A 19,398-nucleotide genomic window follows, 5' to 3' on the forward strand; every position below is an offset into this window, starting at 1 on the left:
TTCCCTAGTCCTGCCCCCCTTTGGGGTTTTGGGGAGAATAGGAGCCATTTTGGCTCAGTCCACACAGAGAAGCCTTCCTTACAGGACTTAAACCAGGGCCTCCTGTAAAAGGCTTCATCATTTACAGCTTGGCCGGGCAGAAAAGGCCCCATAGCTTGGCCAGGGATATACAGTCTCAGCACAGCTTTTTCTGGGGACTTTACAGTTTGCTGAGGAACTTACAGCCTCTCAGCTCTCTTGCTAGAGATCCAGTCCCACAGTGCTTCAGCCAGCCATCACTGGGAAGTGAACATCTTCCTCCTCCTGGAAGTTCTGCAAAGTCTCTGTTCGGTAAGGGCCCTTCGCGGCAACCATAAAGCAGATTGGACCGGGTGTAGGGGCCCCACACCAACAGAAGAGAAGACAGATTGCCCAGGGAGAGGTCGGGGATTTTCCCAACAGTGAAGGAGCAGTTGCCTGCCTTTCGGGGCAAGATTGAGAAAGCCAATAGTTTATTAAGAAAACTTTGAAGCTAATCGTTGAAGATTTGTTATTTGTTCAGTAATAAAGATTTTGTTGCATCTTTAAAGACTTTGGAGCCCATCTTTTCAGGAAAATCCTCTCTCTGAGGCAACCCTGGCGTCCCGTTGGGCTAACAGAATTTAAGTCCTGTTTACAGTCTTTTATAGGAGCCCAGCGCGCAACAGCACAATGACCTCCTGGAAGAGGAGAGTACTTTTAAGAGAATGATGGTTTTCTTTTTGTTTGCTGGGCGATTAATAAAAAAGATTAAACTGTGATGCTGAAAAGCATTGGAGAAGCCAAGATTGGCTCCCGCTTGCTTTTGTGTTGGGCGTATTTTTGTACTGGGAGTCCCTTACTGTTATGGGCTCCTGAAGTCCTGAAGTTACAGAAAGAAGTACAGAAGGTACAGGAAGAAACAAATTCTGTACACAAGTCTAGTTATTAATTCATTTCTGTTTGCATGGGAGAACTACACCAGCAAGGTTTCACCTTCGCTCTCCACTTGCTCCAGCTCTTAAAGATCCATTATGGACAAGCTGAAAATGTTTATTTATTAAGAAAGCACACAATATATTGCTGTGTAGACTTTTTGAACAACAGCAACACTCTTTCTCAGCAGTTTTGCAGTTTCAATATCTTTTATTTTGATATGTCTAGACAAGGGATTTCTGCCTTCTTGTTACTTCTTAGGAACCTGAAAAATCTTGAAGATCTGAGTCCAGGTGTAAAGGCTGTCTTCTTTAAGAATATTAATATTTTAGTAGCATTACTTTTGTAAATCAAAAATATTATCAATAAAAATGAGGAAAGACTCAGCAAATGGACAGTTGGTGTGTATGTTTTGTCTGAAGGTTCCTCTTACAAAGTGAAGAAGAAGAGAATTCTTGTTAACAGAAGCAGCTCCAAACGTAATCGCTCTGTAATCATTGCTTTGTTCTGACATTTTTCTTGATCACGTATGATCCAAGAAAGAGAGTGGAGTATTTTCCACAAGCTTGTGATTTTGGTTGCTCTCTCCACCCACTAGACAGCATCACAGGAGACACTCCCTGGAAATGTGCTCTCCCAAACCATGCTAGGCAGTCCAGGAAGCAAGGCGCCAGCATCATCTTCCTATGCTAACTTTTCTCATGTGCCAGACTGGTTTATTATAACAAAGAAATATTTAGCAAACAAGAACATCTGTCTCTAGAATAAGACACAGAACTGAAGCAACAGAAACAACACGAGGCAATATAAATATTCATTTGTTTTGAAAGCAAAGACTAATTAAAACACAGAGAAAAGTAACTAAAACATTGGTCTTCACCAATGTTAATGAAGTTGTAAAGTGAACTTCAGATTCCAAAACCTAACACAGATAGGAAAGAAGGTCCACCTCTGGATCCAAACCAAGGGGTCCCTATCATTGCCAGAACATGCAAAAAGCTCTCTGAAGATTTTCTCAGGAGGCAATCAACTCTAGGTAAGAGGAGGACTTCCGGTGCAGGAACATGGCGGGGAGCAGCACACACTGAGCGCTCTGCGGAAAGTGTGTGCACGACGGGTTTGACTGGGTAGAGCAGCAGCTCCCACCCTCCCGTGGATCGAAGCGGGGGGGGTCTGCGGAACCAGGGGGGCCAACCGACGGTCCAAGAAGGGGCTCTCTCCTCAAGAGGGGGTCCCTGAACGGATCCGGTACATGGTCCCCAAGGTACGGCGGGTCATCCCGATCGTGGTGGCGGAAACGCTCACAAATCCCTGACCGACTGCACTTTTATCCGAAGAGTGGAGGTAAGGAGGAAGGAGGAAAGAAAAGAAAGAACAATAAACTTTGAAAGAGAAGAGGGTTGGAAGGAGGTCATAGCGTTCTTTTCAAAAGGAAAAAAGACCCTGTGAAGGGCGGAAGAGAAAGGAGAGAAGGAAAGAAAAGAATTAGAAGCAGAGGACGAATCTAAACGAGGAAATAGTCATTGGAATGTGGAAATTGATAGATTTATGGACTTAGAATGCAATTGGCAATTGGATGAATTGGATAAAATGGATAAAGCACGGCAGGAGAAGTGAAGGAGAGTGAAGAAGAGAAAGAAAGAAAAAGAGGGTAGAAGAGAAAAGAGAAAGAAAGGAGATTTAAAGAGATTTAAAGTACTCAAAGTACCTGGAAGGAGTCTGATTAAAGTAAGTGAAATTGCCAATTGGAACCAATTTGTAAAAAATATATTTAAGCATAAACACAAGAGCTGGCTCAAAAATAGGGGAGGAAAAAAAAAAAAGAGGGAGGTGGTGAAGAGGAGAGAAGAAAGGCAAGACAAGATATCAGAAAGGTAAACTGACCTTGAGTCGGCGTTGTTTGGGCTTCAGTGTGGAGAGTGTGGTGTGAGGACGGAGGCAGCAAGGAAGGACGAGAGGCGGAGACGAGAGGCGGAGAGAGGAGGCACACGCGAGGGAGGGAAGCCAAGAAGACGGGAAGTGACGCTGGGAGGAGAGCCGGGAAGTAGAGGATAAACAACGTTGGAAACAACGCGAGAAGGACAGTAGGAGACTCCCGGGCGAAATCTCGCGAGAGAGGGAGGAAAGAAGGAAGTAACACAGCGAGAAAAAAAGAGAATCACAATAGGAGAAAGAAAGCAGTCTCGCGAGAAGTGAATAATAATACAGGAAGAAGGGCAAAGTAACTAATAGGAAGAAGGGCAATACAGCGGAAATATAGACGAAGGAAGACAGAGAAACCAAAGGAGGTAAAGGAGCAAAACGGAACCAAAAGGAGGCGGAGGACCCAGAATAAAAGAGCTAACGACTAAAGAAGCAGATGTAAGTACAAAGCGGAGCGAGAAGGAAAATAATTAAAGGAAAATTGACAAAGAAAATAACAAAAAATAATAATAATAATATATGAATAATAATTAAAAATAATAATAATAAAAATAAATAAATAAACAAATACAAATACATACAAAGAATATACAAAATAAATAAATAAATAAATAAGTCTGTTAAATATTAAAGAAATACAGGAAGAAGGAGACTGATTAATTAAAGAAGAAAGACTACATGAAAGAGTGGACCAGTATAAAGTGGTGGAAGGAAAACAAGTTTCAGAAAATGGCGGCAAATAAGCTTAAAGGAGAGAAGGAGGGGAAGGAGACAAAAGGGACACCAAGAAAGCTGTCAACAACGGAAGAGCCAAACCTAAAGGAAATGCTGAAAGAAATGATGACGGAGGTGTTGACAGAAATCCAGACTATGAAGACAGAGGTTCAGACAATAAAAGAAAGACAAGATATATATCAAAAAATTGCGCAAGTACAGATGACAGAACTGAAAAAAGATATAAGAGAGGAAATAGGAAAATTGAGAATGGAGATGTCAACAATGCAACAAGAAGTGAAAGAGTTAAAGAGAGAGGAAAAAGGAATGAAGAAGGAACAGGAAGAAACACAAACGAAAGTGAGGAATCTAGAAATTAAAAGTGTACGGATAGAGACTAAACAGGAAGAGGTAGAGGCAAAGGAGATGGAGTTTCAATTGCGTTTAAGAAATATACAGGAAGAATCGGATGAAAACATAAGAGAGAAGGTAACAGAAATATTGGCAGAATTATTGGAATGTACTGGACAAAGAATACAGGACTGGACAGACAGAATATACAGAATCAATACAAATTATGCAAAGAGAAACAAGACTCCACGAGACGTAATAGTGAACTTTGTGAAAAAGACAACGAGAGATGACGTGCTGAGACTTAACAATAAGAAAAAGATATACTATAAAGGAAAGAAAGTAGTTATACTAAAAGAATTTCCGGGAATAGTACTGAAAAGAAGAAGAAAATACGCGCCACTGACAGAAGAACTAAAGAGACAGAGAATTCGTTTCAGGTGGGAAAGAGAAGAAGGTCTGATGCTGACATACAAAGAACAAAGAATCTGGATTAAAAGTGAAGAAAGTGCAAAAGAATTCTTAAATAGGTTGAGGATGGAAGGAGAGAGAGAAAAAGGAGAGCATGCAAAAGGAGGAACAAAGAAGAAGAAACGCACAGACTCACTAGAAGAAGATGACATAGAAAAAGAAGAGATGAGGAGATTCTCAGAAGAAGGCGCGGGAATACTGAACCTAAGTGATCCGGAGGAGGAGGAAGAAAGCATAGAAGAAGAGGAAGAAACAGGAGAAGAAGAAGAAATAGAAGAAGGACAAGTGGAAGGAGAAGGGAGAGAACAGACTAAAAGAGAAGTAGAAGAAGAAAAAGAAATATGCTGAAGAATCTAAGAATTTACTCGAATAATGTGAATGGGATGAACTCCCCAAATAAAAGAAATAAAATATTTAATGGATTAAAGAAAAAGAATTATCATGTTATTGCGTTGCAAGAAACACACATCATGGGCAGGCACACAAAACATCTAGAAAACAAAAAATTGGGACAAACATTTCACGCATCGATACAAGAAAAAAAAGAGGCTTAGTGACATATATAGATAAGAATATAACAGCCAACTTAGCATTTAAGGATGAAGAAGGAAGATTTCTAGGGGTGTCAATTTGGCTGCAAAACAAAAAAATACTCATATGTAATATTTATGCGCCGAATCATGCCAAGACAAAATTTGTGGAAAGGTTGAAGAAAAATATAGAAGAACAAGAATTCGAGCAGATAATAATGTTAGGAGATTTTAATGGGGTATTAAATAGAGAATTGGACAGAAGTGGGACAAAAAGAAAGGTAGGAAAGAAGGAAGAAGAGAAGGGAGATTTACCAAAATCATTGACAAAAATGATGCAAGAATTATGCTTGGTAGATATCTGGAGAGTGAGGAATGAAAGGAAAAGAGATTACACATATTATTCGGCAAGACACAAAAAGTGGTCAAGAATAGATATGATGTGGATAACAGCATCTCTACAAATAAATGTATCAAAAGTACTAATTTTGCCCAGGATAAATTCAGATCATTGCGCAATGGAATTGGAAATAAGATTGATGGAAAAAATGAGGAGATGGAGATTGGACGAAAATCTATTGAAAAGGGAAGAGGACATAGAACGGAATAGGAAATTATTAAAGGAATATTTCGAAATGAATGAAGATCCAGAAACACAAATATTTACATTATGGGAGGCGAGTAAGGCCGTTATGAGAGGTAATTTCATACAACAAAAGAGCAGAAAGAATAAAGAAAAGAGGGAAAAAACAAAGAAGATATGGGAAGGAATCGAAGAAGAGGAAGGAAGGTTGAAAATAAACCCACTAAATAAGGAAGCAAAGAAAAATCTAGAACATCTACATAAACAAAGAGAACTCCTAGAAACGGAAGAAAGGGAAAAGGAATTAAAATATATTAAACAGAATCATTTTATGAATGCGAATAAACCTGGTCGCTGGTTGGCAAACAAAATAAGGAAGAAAAAGGAGGCAACAGTCATCACCAAATTAATGGACAAGGAAAAAAGCATAATTAAAGAAGAAGAGATTCGGAAACAATTCTATGAATTCTACAAGAAACTGTATCAGGAGGAGAACATAGAAGAAGAGGAGATATATCAATATTTATCCAAACATAAAATCCAAAGAATCTCGGATGGACAAAGAGAAAATCTGAATAAAGAAATATCAGAAAAAGAAATCAAAGAAGCAATAAATAAATTGAAACCGAATAAGACCCCAGGTCCAGATGGGATATCAGCAATATATTATAAAACCCTACAGCAGGAGCTGATGCCATACTTAAAGGTAATGCTGAATAGAATAAGAATCTATAAAGAGATCCCAGAGTCTTGGAAGCAAGCAAATATCTGCCTGATACATAAAGAAAATTCGGACAAAGAACAAGTTAAAAATTATAGGCCAATTTCGTTATTGAATGTTGATTACAAAATTTTTAGTTTGATAATGGCAGAAAGATTAAAACAATAGTTGGATGAATATATAAAAGAAGAACAGGCCGGCTTTCTGCCTAATAGATACCAAAGTGAAAATGTAAGGACGATCATAGATCTAATAGAATATTACGAAAATAAACATCAAAATAAAGTAATGTTTCTAGCTTTAGATGCGGAAAAAGCATTCGACAACGTAAATTGGAAGTTTTTCAAAATTATAATGAGAGAGATGGATTTGGGATTTTATTTTCAGAATGCAATTGAGGCGATCTATGAAAAACAGGAGGCAAAAGTATTAGTAAACGGCAGAGAGACAGAAAATATTAGAATTAGAAAAGGAACAAGGCAGGGATGTCCCCTATCGCCATTAATTTTTATTCTTACATTAGAAGTGTTGCTAAATAAAATAAGAGAGGAAAAAAAATTGGCAGGCGCAAAGATACAAGGACAAGAATACAAGATTCGAGCATATGCAGATGACGTGATTTGTGTTATCGAAGACCCGAAAAACAACTTAGAGGAATGGATAAAAACAATAAAGGACTTCGGGAAGGTCTCAGGTTTCAAAATCAATATGGAAAAAACAAAGGCAATAACTAAAAACATCGAGAAAAAAGAACAAGAAGAAATAAGAAACAGGTGGAGCATTCAGATAGTCAAGAAGCTGAAATATTTGGGAATAATAATAACATCAAAAAACTTACAGTTATTACAAAACAATTATATAGAAAAATGGAAAGAGATAAGAAAAGATCTGGAAAGATGGAAAAATTTAAACTTATCATTACTAGGGCGAATCGCAATAGTGAAGATGAATATTTTGCCAAAACTCTTATTTTTATTTCAAAACATACCAATTATTCGGAATAAAAAAATATTAAAAGATTGGAATAAGGACATTAAAAAATTTATTTGGAAAAATAAAAAACCGAGAATTGGCTATGACAACATGACAGAAAGAAAAGAAAAAGGTGGTTTTGCAGTGCCAGACCTAGAACTCTATTTAGAAACAATTGCACTGCTCTGGGCTAAAGACTGGGCGAAATTGGAAAAGAAAAAATTATTAATATTAGAAGGTGCAGATCTAAGAGAAGGATGGCATACCTATATATGGTATAAAGGGGAAAAAAATGAGAAGAATTTCGGAAACCATTTCATAAGGTCAACTGTATTAAACGTATGGGAAAAATACAAGCATAAGTTATATAATACAACCCCCATGTGGGTCTCCCCCCTGGAGGCAGGGCAGAGGCGATGCACAGGATGGCATGAATGGATGAAATATAAAGATCTACTAAAAAAAGAAGGAGAGGATGTAATACTAAAGTCGCAGGAAGAATTGAACACAGTGAATAAAAAAGTCTCATGGCTAGAATATTGGACTATAAAAGAGAAGTACAAAAACGATAAAAAGATTGGATTTAATCAGGAAAAAAACTTTTGGGACAACATAATGGATTCAAGAAAGAAATTAATAACAAAGGTGTACAAAAAATTATTGGAGTGGAAATTGGAAAATAAAGAAGAAAAAAATTATAAAAAGAGATGGAATGAAAATATTAGAAGGAACATCAAACAAGAAGAATGGGAAAAAATTTGGAAAGAAAAATTAAAATACTGTTACGCTACTGATTTAAAAGAAAATTGGTTAAAGATAGCCCATCGCTGGTATATAACACCGAAAAAATTGGGGAAATGTAGCAGAAACTATAACACGGCATGCTGGAAATGCAAGGAAGAAGAGGGGTCATATTTCCATCTCTGGTGGACATGCAAGAAGGCAAAACAATACTGGAGAGAGGTACAAAAAGAATTACAAGATATACTAAAAATCAAAATTCCATGGAAAGCAGAATTTTTTCTATTGGGGATGCACGACTTAAAGATTGATAGAAATATAGACAAGATCCTCTTTTTGATGACAACAGCAGCAAGAATTTGCTACGCTAGGAGATGGAAAAAGATGGAAACCCCAGATGAAGATGAAAGACTAACTAAAATCTTAGAAATTCAAAATATGGACAGACTTACCTTTTTAATCGCAAAGAGTAAAGGGATAAACATGAAAGAAACGAACTGGCAAGTAGTGATGGACTATTTCAGACATAAAAACAAGAAAATTCTAATTTAACTGACAAAAAGAAGGATGTAAGAAGGAAAATGAAGTTGAAGAGAAATAAGTGAGATAAGAAAAGGAAGAAAGAAAGGGGAACAGACCTCGGGAGGACCCTAGGAAGTCAACAACATCTATCACTCTATCTTTCTTTTAACTAGGCTTTGGGCTATGCTATACTCCTACTCTCTCTCTTTCCCTTCACCTCGATCTCATCTCTCGGCTCACTACTAGAGCTTTCTATCTCTTATCTTGGCACCTAGCCAACACAATTTTTCTTTTCGAGTTTTTCACTATATATTGGATCACAATTATTTTAATATAGGAGTTTAAACTCTTTAAACTCCTTATTTTTTTTAATGTTAACTTGAAAACTTAATAAAGATTAATTAAAAAAAAAACTCTAGGTAAGAGGAGGTAATTCTTTAATGTATTGGTTCTAAACCATACTGGATAGGTGACCATGGTGACTCCAAGCATTGTCTAAACTTGTTATGACCAATGGGATGGCAATTGGAAACATCTGGAAGGCCAAGTATACTTGAATCCATCCCCAAATATTCATGCCTGCATTGACTGAGCCCAGAAGAAATGGAAAGTCAATGTAACTCTCTCAACAGTGAATCACATGATCTCAGTGTATGCCCTCTTTTAACAATCAATCTGCTACATTCTGCATGTAACAGCCCATTACCTATTACTGTCACAAGTAGGAGACTTGGGTGAAAAATGAAATCAATTAAATTATTCAGTACACCAAGAATACTTCCCAGAAAATCTAAGTTCTCTACCTCAACTGACACAAAAACACAGTATGTCACAGCAAACGAGATATGTATGCTGGATTTTGTATAACAAAATCAGAAGTCGAACACTTCCCAAGCGTCTATTATTTATTTATTTGCTTTATTTCTATACCGCATTTTTCAGCCCAAACAGGCAACTCAATGCCTGTTTGAGTCGCCTGTTTGAGTCTAGGACTGTGTGATGTATTTTCGAATGATGCGCACATATCCAAGTAAGGTGGCAATCTGCAGTGATTTTGTCAATTTTTATTGTTTTCAAACAGAGGCAGCCCTAGGTAATTTTCAAGGGTAAGCAAACAGTATTTTGGCGCCCCCCCCCCCCCCAACCAATCACTGATATATATATTCTGTTCGTCGTGGGAGTTCTGTGTGCCATATTTGGTTCAATTCCATCATTGGTGGAGTTCAGAATGTTCTTAGATTGTAGGTGAACTATACATCCCAGTAACTGCAACTTGCATATGTCAAGGTCTATTTTCCCCCAAGAGCACCTCAAGAGCGCCCCTGGGCAAAATCAACTATACTGCAAATGCTTATTTTGCATAATGGGTTGAGCTGCCCCTGTTTCCTAATGCCGGCTGAGATCTTTTGGCACAGCAAAAGATCTTTGTATTATTTTATTATTATTTATTATTTTATTATTGTTATTATTATTATTATTACTTTTCTTTTTAAAAATGAACCACCTGCTTCTCTGAATGGCTAGAGGTGAGAGCTTAATCCAACCTTGGAAAACCAAAAGAAGCACTGACCTCCTCTACTCTCTCTGCCATGATACTGCTTCTGGTCATTTTGATTCCCGTGTGGACTCTTTGTATGCCCCAAATATGATAAGATACGAATGGAATACAGGATTATTTTTTTTGCAGTGTTCTCAATGGCAAGAGTGTTATAAAATTCCATATCTCTTGAACAACTCTGATGCATTTTTTGTGAGATTGTTGCAAATTTTATTCTTGAGATTAGTAATTTTGATCATTGGGTTATTGTAGGTTTTTTCGGGTTGTATGGCCATGTTCTGGAGGCATTTTCTCCTGACGTTTCACCTGCATCTATGGCAAGCATCCTCAGAGGTAGTGAGGTCTGTTGGAACTAGGAAAAGGGGTTTATATATCTGTGGAATGACCAGTGACAAAGGACTCTTGTCTGCTGGAGCTAGCTGTGAATGTTTCAACTGACCATCTTGATTAGCATACAATGGGCTGACTGTGCCTGGAGCAAACTTTTGTTGAGAGGTAATTAGATGTCCCTGCCTGCTTCCTCTCTGTTGTTGTGCTGTTGCAATTTTAGAGTTTTCTAATACTGGTAGCCAGATTTGTTTCAATTTTTTTTTACATAGAATCATAGAATCATAGAATCAAAGAGTTGGAGGAGACCTCATGGGCCATCCAGTCCAACCCCCTGCCAAGAAGCAGGAATATTGCATTCAAATCACCCCCGACAGATGGCCATCCAGCCTCTGCTTAAAAGCTTCCAAAGAAGGAGCCTCCACCACACTCCGGGGCAGAGAGTTCCACTGCTGAACGGCTCTCACAGTCAGGAAGTTCTTCCTAATGTTCAGATGGAATCTCCTCTCTTGTAGTTTGAAGCCATTGTTCCGTGTCCTAGTCTCCAAGGAAGCAGAAAACAAGCTTGCTCCCTCCTCCTTGTGGCTTCCTCTCACATATTTATACATGGCTATCATATCTCCTCTCAGCCTTCTCTTCTTCAGGCTAAACATGCCCAGTTCCCTAAGCCGCTCCTCATAGGGCTTGTTCTCCAGACCCTTGATCATTTTAGTCGCCCTCCTCTGGACACATTCCAGCTTGTCAATATCTCTCTTGAATTGCGGTGCCCAGAATTGGACACAATATTCCAGATGTGGTCTAACCAAAGCAGAATAGAGGGGTAGCATTACTGTGAACTTCTTTTTTGTTATGCATGTCTGTGCTATGATTTTGTTAGTGTATGCTAATAAATGTTGTTGTTGTTAGTTCCTGGGTGGGAAAATGGTGGCAGCTAGGGGAAGCTTATCTTCTTTGTGGAATGACTTATCCAGAGGCTACTTCAAAATCCATAATTTTGTCCACAAAACCCTGCCCTTAACTCTTACACGAGGTCAGCTTGTGGATAAATGGAACTTTTAGTGGGTAAAACTTTCTATTTTAAAAGATTTCACACAGTCCAAAGGGGAGAGGGATTTTTAAATAAACATAAATTACAATTCTTTATTGATTAGTAAATTTTGACCATATCAAAACATGCAGCACATACAAAACATACACACTTGCCCATATGTACAATAAAACCATATATGAATACAAGGTAATCTTAATAGTATTCGATTTAAGACTGCATTGAGAGTGACCAAGAGGAAGCCTGAGCAGCAAAATGGGGAGAGAGAGAAGCCGAAGACTATCCCTCTCTTTGAACCCAAGGAATGCAAATATAAATATAAATACAAATCAACGCCTATCCTCCTCTTCAACTGATAATGTAAGTTCACAACCCACCCACCCAGGCATGTAGCCGGGGGGGAAGGGGCTTGAGGGGCTTCAGCCCCCCCCCCACAAATTCTCATGGTGGTTCGCGAAAAGGCCTTACTGGTGCATTATTTAAACTGTTATGTTTATTCATATCATGATCTGATCACCATACTCAATATATCCCATATGCATGGGGGTATTGAGGTAATGATACAAAAGGTTTGCTAGGCTAGACCCTCTTTCACTCAGACTCAGCCCCCCACCCCCCCGAAACCCTCCTGAAAAAAATTCAACCCCCCCCTCCCCCGAAATGAAATCCTGGCTACGGGCCTGCACCCACCCCCACCCCTGGTTTTAGCTCCCATACCAACAGAAAATAGATTCTCTATACTGACGGAAGATTACCCTGAGACGGCGAAGGAAAACAGCCACACGGCAACTCCCCCAGGGACAAATAGCTATGATAAACATAAAGCAAAAAATTCAGAACCATATAGTTATAGCTATATATATAGATATACAGCCTTCCATCTATATCCCATTTCAGTTTTTTTTTTCTTTTGGAAAAATGGAATGAGAAAAGAGTTGCCATCAAGAAATCAATGTGAAAATCCTCAGATCTTCTTCCCTGACTTTTTGCCATTGTTTCCTGGCATTTTTTCACCAATCTTTGGCTGACACTATAAAATATGACCTTGTTAGCCATTCCCATCCCTTCCTTGACATCCCAATTTCCAGAGTATGGGTTAGTTTTTTTAAAAAAAAATCTTGCCTTGATTAGTTTGCCCCATTGTTCATTGTTTGCATGTGTACTGAACACACAGGATTTTTAATTGACTATCTGAAATGAATTACTGGCGGCGATTTGGCTACATTATATTCAGTTCTGTAATCAAACAAATTTTGCTGTCAAACAAAAAAGATCAATGTTATTGTTAATTGTCCTACTTGATGAATTAAATAGAGTATTATTCACCCTTTCTAATTAAACTATCAAGAAAAACATACAGAACACTTCAAGAATGGACTACCCTTTTATTCACAGCTGCTAGCAAACACTGTACATCTGATTTGTGATTAAGATACAAAGAAGGAACAATTATAGTCAGATTAATTAAACAAACAAAAAAGAGCTGGGGACCAAGGATAAAAAAGGGCACATTGCATTTAACTGTGTGAGAGAAAGAATAAGATTTGTACTGTGTGCCAGCATCAAGTAGATGAAAAATGTTTAGTCCCAACCTGTTTTCCTTTTGGTGTCATTTCGGTAAGGGGTGAGATTGTAGTCTAATGCACGTGGAAGGCATAATACAGGGTTAGTCAAAATGCATAGGCCAATAAGCCATTCAATTGAATGGCTTATTGGCCTATGCATTTTGACTAACCCTGTACTACTAGAAGGGTAGTTTGCATAAGAGTTTTGGAAATGCTCCAAAAAAGTTTTGTGCTCAGTGGAACTTACTTTCAAGTAAACATGCACAGGACAGCAATCTTAAAGCAATTTAACTAAGATGGTGTTACAATAATTGAGCTCTCCGGATGTTGTGTACTGCACCTCTCAGCTGCCTCAGTCAGCAGAGCCATCCAATGGGGAGATATTGTGAGTCCTATATCTGCAAGGTTGCCATGCTTGAGTTATGACCTGCACTTTCTGGTTGGAGATAAAGGCCTGAGACTTGTTAGTTTCAATTAAAGTAAACCTGTCAAATCAATTGGAATTACATATATTCTAACTCACCATTTCACAATAGATGCAATACTTCAAGTTGCTTCAGGTGTGAGAGAATCAGCTGGCTACAAAGATGTTGTCTAGGGGATACCCGGATGTGTTACTATCCTGCGGGGAAGCTTCTCTCATGTTCCCCATTTTTTTAAACTTTTGGTATGTTCCTTGTTTTTATTTTTTATTGGATTTAGTCATGTTATTATTAGACACCTTTAAAGGTGTCCAGTCTCAATAAAATAGTAAAGAGTAGAGACATCACACTGGCAACAAAGATCCGCCTAGTCAAAGCCATGATATTCCCTGTAGTCACCTACGGATGTGAGAGCTGGACCTTAGGGAAGGCTGAGCGAAGGAAGATAGATGAGCTGTGGTGTTGGAGGAAAGTGCTGAGAGTGCCTTGGACTGCGAGAAGATCCAACTAGTCCATCCTCCAGGAAATAAAGCCCGACTACTCATTGGAGGGAAGGATACTAGAGACAAAGTTGAAATACTTTGGCCACATCATGAGGAGACAGCAAAGCCTGGAGAAGACAATTATGCTGGGGAAAGTGGAAGGTAAAAGGAAGAGGGGCCGACCAAGGGCAAGATGGATGGATGGCACACAGAACTCCCATGACGAACAGAAAATATATATCAGCGATTGGTTGGGGGGGGGGGGTGGGAATACTGTTTGCTTACCGTTGAAAATTACTTAGGGAATTGCTTAAAGAAGACAATGATGCTGGGGAAAATGGAAGGAAAAAGGAAGAGGGGCCGACCAAGGGCAAGATGGATGGCATCCTTGAAGTGACTGGACTGACCTTGAAGGAGCTGGGGGTGGTGACGGCCAACAGAGAGCTCTGGCGTGGGCTGGTCCATGAGGTCACGAAGAGTCGGACTCAGGTCAATATCCACATATTTGAAAACTCAAGAACAAAGTTAATCTCTTTATTTTAAAAAAGTATGTTTACATAATACACTTTTGTATTTGGAACATATATAGAGATCAGTCTATTTTTGTTGTTGTTCATTTGTTCAGTCGTCTCCGACTCTTCATAACCTCATGGACCAGCCCACGCCAGAGCTCCCTGTTGGCCGTCATCTCCCCCAGCTCCTTCAGAGTCAAGCCAGTCACTTCAAGGATGCCATCCATCCATCTTGCCCTTGGTCGGCCCCTCTTCCTTTTTCCTTCCATTTTCCCCAGCATCATTATCTTCTCTAAGCTTTCCTTTCTTCTCATGTTGTGGCTAAAATATTTCATCTTTACTTCTACTATCCTTCCCTCTGGGTGTATAAGCAATGTATATTTAAAAGTCTCCTTCTAAGATGTAAAGGGAAAGAAGTGCTAAGTTCACTTGTTTATTTATTAATATATCCCACATTTTTCCCAATAGGGGATCTAAAGAGGCTTGTTCAGGGTGATATGGATTTTGAAAAAAGGCATGCATCATGAAAAGTGGGATTTTTCTGTGTTGTTGAGAAGCCTATTGTTTGGAGTGTATGGTGTTATGGCCAGGGCAGTGCCAGAAGATTATTTTATTATGGCTGAATTCAGGGGGTAATAGCACAAAATACAGCTTTGCACAAGAGGTGGAGGTAGATCCATTACTGAAATTAGGGGTGTGTTAACCTCTTCTTCCCTGCACAGCTGTAGTAGTAAATCTCTTTCATTTTTTCCCCCTGAAAAATTACTAGAAAAGGAAGCTCAAGTTTTCTTAGTTTTCTTGAAGTGAAATTCAGCAATAGCTTAGAAACCGCATGGCTCCTTGGGGAGATTCGCTGATTTTATTGATGCTCTTCACTTAACAGTCCTTAAATTATTTTATACCTGAAAGGGAATTCTACATTTTCTCTAAATTTCATTTTGGGGAAAAAATTAGATGATGACATGACTAGAGGATGGCAGCAGATTTTCTGGAAAAACCAAGGGACGAAGAGAGAAAGAGAGACACACAAAAAGTGGTCTTTAAACCAATTCATGATTCCACCTACCAAAGTGTTAAGCTGTTTTGTAAGCGATGGCACCTTGCGTTAGCGTGTATGTAACCCAGATCTCCTAATGTTACATTATCTCAGAGATTTTCAGCTCTGTGTTCAGCTGGGTGTGTTTTTCACTTCTACTTGCTGAGGCTGTTTCTGCTAATGGCTGAAGAAATGGAACATTACACCATTTAACGGTGTGGGTCACATTAATCACCGAGAATTCTTTTAATGACTCAGAAGTAACTGTCAAACTGGACATACTGAATCTATTTAAACTAAAGCATGCCATTTTTTATCTACAGTGATCTTTAATTCACATAAAAGGGTCAAGAAAATGTGATTAAGTGACAGTTTTAAAATGTACTATAATATTAAATAGCTTGATTAAGTGACAACTATAAAATGTAATACAATATTAAGTATCTGGCTATGTCCCAAAAGAACTTTAAAGTATTTTAAATGGTTTGGGAATTTAGTAACCCATTAGGAGTTTAAAAAGAAAAAAAAATAAAAACATGTGGACCCCAGCAACATATCCCTACAATTTACACATAAACATCCTAAACTTCTGATAATGTATTGTCATGGAGGTAACCTGTAAACTTAATTAAAGTGGAGCCCTTACTCTTCATCCATGGCTGAAATGAATTCTAAGTATGCATAATTTATGGTGGCTCACATTTATCCTGTCATCCTTTCTTTTCATTCCTCCCATTCCTCCATTCTTTGTCTCCTTCGCAGCTCCTTTCCTTTCTTTTTGTTACTGTTGCTCTTTTGCATCAAAAATGGCAGCTCCTAAATTTGGACAAGCATTTTTAAACATATATGACTAGATACTATGGTGTTTCAAGGCGGCTCAACCCATTACACAAAGGAAGCATTTGCAGTATAGTTGATTTTGCCCAGGGGCGCTCTTGAGGCGCTCTTGGGGGAAAATAGACCTTGACATGTGAGAGTTGTAGTTACTGGGATGTATAGTTCACCTACAATCAAAGAGCATTCTGAACTCCACCAATGATGGAATTGAACCAAATATGGCACACAGAACTCCCATGATGAACAGAAAAAATATATCAGTGATTGGTTGGGGGGGGGGGGGCGCCAAAATACTGTTTGCTTACCGTTGAAATTTACCTAGGGCCGCCTCTGTGAATCATACAAGGTTGTTTGGGGTTTCTCTTCGTCTGAATTGCATGGAATGGAACTGTTTCCAGTTGAATAAATAAATAATAGATCCAGGATTTGCTTTTGTCACAAACATAACTAAGTAAGACTCTTATTAGTTAACTGGCACCCATGGGGATTTGTAGATGCCTGATAAATGTATGTTCTGGTTGTTTGAGAGTTGCTATTAAAACTGGCCTACCTAATACTATACCCCAGGGGCCCTCAAACCTTTTAAACAGAGAACCAGGTCACCGTCCCTCAAATTGTTGGGCGGGGGGGGGGGGGGGGCAGATTATAATTTGAAAAAAAAACATGAATGAATTCTTATGCACACTGCATGTGTCTTATTTGTAGTGCAGAAACACTTAAAAACTATACAATAATTAAAATGAAAAACAATTTTAACAAATATAAACTTATTCGTATTTCGATGGGAAGTGTGGCCCTGCTTTTGGCAGTCAACTCTTCTGTTCAAGGAGCTCCATTGGCTGCCGTTCATTTACCAGTCCCAATTCAAGGTGCAGGTGCTTACCTACAAAGCCCTAAATGGTTTGGGACCCGCCTACCTGTGTGACCACATCTCTGTGTACGAACCCACATGATCTCTTCGATCATCTGGAGAGGCCCTTCTCATGCTCCCACCACCATCACAAGTGCGATTGGCGGGGACGAGGGAGAGAGCCTTCTTGGTGGTGGCCCCTCGACTCTGGAACTCACTCCCCAGGGACATTAGGCAAGTCCCATCTCTGGCAGTCTTTAGGAGGAGCCTGAAAACATGACTGTTTCAGTGTGCCTTCCCAGAATAAGGAAACTCCTAGCAATATGTCCTTAAATGCACTTTAATAATGATTTAACATTGTCTGCACATTTCTTCCCTCTCCAAAACCTCTATCTTAATTAAATGTCACCTGTTCATGCCCAGCATTTTTTTTTAAATTTTAACTTTTACATTTGGCCCACCATAAGTTTTTAAATGCATTGTGTTATTGTTAATGTTTATTGCTTATTTAGCTTATGAGTTTATATATTGTTTTTGTTTTATTGCTGTTATTGTTTATTGCTGTATTGTGGGCTCGGCCTCATGTAAACCGCACCAAGTCCCTTGGGAGATGGTAGCGGGGTACAAATAAAGTATTATTATTATTATTATTATTATTATTATTATTATTATTATGAGATAGGATTGCTGTTGTTGTGTGCTTTCAAGTCATTTCAGACTTAGGTTGACCCTGAGTGAGGGCCGGGTAAATGACCTTGGAGGGCCGTATCTGGCCACCGGGCCTTAGTTTGAGGACCCCTGCTATACCCCATACTATACCATACCAGAAACTCTGCTTTAACTTGATATTAATATTGAAATACAGTAATTAAAAGTAAATTCAGAAAAAATAAAGAAAAACTAAACTAAGGACCTCATTCCACGTATTCTGGGGTCTGTTTTCATGCACTTTGGAAATGGAGTCCCACGAAAGCCATCACATAATGTAAGGAATCCTCTGGTGGGACTCCATGGGCCTCCATTCCCTCATTTTATGGAAACATAGCCCAAGATGTGTTTGGAGGAGTTGGGTAGCACAAATGGCTTAAGACAGTGAAAGATGGGGAGGGGGAAAGACAAGGGATGGCTGGCCATCTCAGAAGATGGGCCTCGATGGTAGGGAACAAAGTAAGACAGTTCTCTCTGCTTTTGCTTGTTTTCACATCACTCATGAGATGATGTCCTTAATGTAACACAGTTTTACTGTATTGTCGAAGACTTTCATGGCTGGAATCACTGGGTTGTTATAGGTTTTTTTGGGCTATATGGCCATGGTCTAGAGGCATTCTCTCCTGATGTTTCACCTGCATCTGTGGCAAGCATCCTCAGAGGTAGTGACCTCACTACCTCTGAGGATGCTTGCCACAGATGCAGCCGAAATGTCAGGAGAGAATGCCTCTAGACCATGGCCATATAGCCCGAAAAAACCTACAACAACCCACAGTTTTACTGCATTATACGTGTATTTTAATTTTAATTTAAAGTATTATTATTTCTTTGATTTTGTTTGCTAGTTGCTTGAGTTCTGGTTACCTGAGTGGGATCACAAAGCCTATTTAATCAAGCCCCTGGCATGCAAGACACACCATAAAGGTATTCTTGAGAGATAGTTATCCAACATCTGCTTAAAGACCTACAAAGAAGGAGAATCTACAACTTTCCACTCACTCCCAATCATAGGTTTTGACCTGTTATCAAAGTGAATATGAACTTGCTGACCTGATAGCAACCTTATCCGAGAGAACAATGTCTTTGTAAGTGTGAAAACATTTGAATTAGTGCCATAGCATTTTTTGAGCAATGCCTTCTGGTAACAGAATTTTAGGGAGCCTCTAAAGTTAGGAAATATCCATCAAACTAAATTTCATGGAGACTTTTTAGCTGCTAAAAAGGATATTGCATTATTTACAAATGAGACATCCCTTGCTTGTATACGATCTAAGGATAGAATAGTTGTTTGTGAGAACATTGTAGTTTTTGAATTGAAAAATTAGCTTCTTTGTACAAATATAAGATCACCCTATGCACTTTTTTTGGCAGAAAGGCAGAGTATAAATTACATTATAAAATTAAAGTTTTATTTCACTACAATACATAAAAAGATATCTGGTAGAGTTCTGCAAACAGCATCCATAGGCTGTTCATTTATAATGAATTTTTCAATAATGCGGTCTTTGTAAAATCCAAAGCTTGGAGACATATGCAAAGTTGCCCATCAGTTATCTAATGGAGCGAGAGCATAATTAATCTGATATAACACC

The sequence above is a fragment of the Anolis sagrei genome, chromosome 1 (genome assembly GCF_037176765.1).
Source record: "Anolis sagrei isolate rAnoSag1 chromosome 1, rAnoSag1.mat, whole genome shotgun sequence".
In the NCBI taxonomy this organism is placed as follows: Eukaryota; Metazoa; Chordata; class Lepidosauria; order Squamata; family Dactyloidae; genus Anolis; species Anolis sagrei.